Source organism: Schistocerca nitens, chromosome 11 (assembly GCF_023898315.1).
Source record: "Schistocerca nitens isolate TAMUIC-IGC-003100 chromosome 11, iqSchNite1.1, whole genome shotgun sequence".
Lineage (NCBI taxonomy): Eukaryota > Metazoa > Arthropoda > Insecta > Orthoptera > Acrididae > Schistocerca > Schistocerca nitens.
The window spans coordinates 35,725,028-35,726,867 of NC_064624.1; the positions used below are offsets into that span (position 1 = coordinate 35,725,028).

The 1,840-nt window shown below is 37.4% G+C and overlaps 1 long non-coding RNA gene across 1 annotated transcript; it reads left to right on the plus strand.

Moving 5' to 3' along the window:
• Positions 1–575: 575 nt before the first annotated feature.
• On the plus strand, positions 576–1,271 carry LOC126213413 (uncharacterized). Its single transcript, XR_007541162.1, has 3 exons — positions 576–817; positions 939–1,009; positions 1,176–1,271. It is a non-coding gene; the product is annotated as an uncharacterized LOC126213413 (long non-coding RNA).
• Positions 1,272–1,840: the final 569 nt, after the last annotated feature.

A 1,840-nucleotide genomic window follows, 5' to 3' on the forward strand; every position in this document is an offset into this window, starting at 1 on the left:
CTGCGGTAGGTGCGGACTCATAATCTAAATTCAATATTACAATGATTTGCCAGCCATGCCAATACGTCGTACAGAGGTGATTGTCTACTAAACATAAAAAAGTTACAGAGTTAGTTAATTCAGTTATATTGAATGAAATAGTCTACAGTTCATAATCCTACTTACTTTTATAAATATAAATTCAATACAGAATCGAGTGCCTAGTGTAGTTGCAACTCGCAGTGTTCATCTATAACATGAAAATATGGCGGTGTGCCAGACAATAAGAAAAATACGTGCTTCTCGCACCACTTCTACCTCAGCTCTCTTGTCTTAATCCGACATATGAGTGTCGTAATTATTCTTTTGTCTTATCAGCGACACAGCGCTGCAGTTGTGTGCCATAGGCGTTATTTATCAGTCACTGATTATATATTTAATTAATATCTCGCGTTTCCGCGGAAACCCACGCTCGGCATGCAAATGTGCCTTTATATTGCCCCCTGAATTGCGAGGCGAAAGGACACACCTGCAGGCGAGCAATTCACCTAAAGGCACAAGAAAATCTATATCTACAACTATTTACATGACTTACATTATACACATTATGTACAAAATTTGAATGACGCGCGTGCGCCGTAAAAGTTCTTATGTTGGCAAATAGAGTGCGCGCATGCGCTGAAGCGTCTGTGTGACTCCGGCATTGCCGTTATATCGTACAGTTAGATCACGCGGCACAGTATTGCAGTCCATATTGTTCGTGTGTGCGCGTATCTTAGTCGTTGCACAAGGAAAATATTCAACCAAGATTACATATGAAGACTACATTCTATGACAGGTAACTTAGTTTTAAATTTACAATATTTGTTATAACACAATACAACTTAGATTGTTGAATGTTTCTTAGTTACATAGTATTGTTTTGAAATACTACAAAGAAAATTGTCCGTATGTTTCAGGTGCGTTGACCTATACACATCGTGTCGTTATTTCAGTTCACAGTCATCAGCTGCACAATCATTTTTTACAGGTTGGTGTTGTCGTGGTAAAGTTTTTTTTTTTTTTTTTTTTTTTTTTTTGATCACAGTAACATCGTTGTATAACAACGTGATTAATACATAAGCGTGTCCATTTCCCATTTCCATAATAGTCGTTGTGATGCAGTTCATTGTGACAAGAAGCATTGTTTATTACAGATCTGACGTGACCCGTCGAGTAATTGGTCCCCATGCAGTTCGTTTTTTTTTTACATTCCGTGGAAGCTTGGTTGCAGAACCTCAGACGGCACGTAGCTGACGTCGATCCTTGGATAGTCCATGTAAGAGTGTCCGTCACATTTCGAGAACATTCCATTCCCTGAAGTTCCAACCAAAATTCTTCCACCCGTCGTGTTGTTTTCTGGACAGGCACTTTGTGTCCATTTAATCCCGTTAACATCTTGAAGTTAGGTACTGTAGTAATGTCACTAGACGATGCACTCACCTAAATGTTCGTAGTTATTAATCAAAGAAATCGTTCATCGCGTTTACATAGGTACGCTGCATAATGAATGTCATTAACAGTTTCCGTCACATAGGTTTTTGCGTAGTTGCAGAGTTAGTAATGTTCATTAATGTCCGTGAACAGTGGTTCACTATGCAATGTCCTTTTGGCACTCGTTTTGTTCAAAAATTTTTTTTTACATAGTAACAGTTACAATATAAATCATTGAAAGAGAAAAATAACATAAGTAATTATACATACACACGTCACATATTTTCCTAGCATAAACATAATACAGTTGCACATAAACATGTTTACATCATCATTACATAGCTATGAGTTATTACATTGTATCACCTTTGATTACATGAATTGCAGA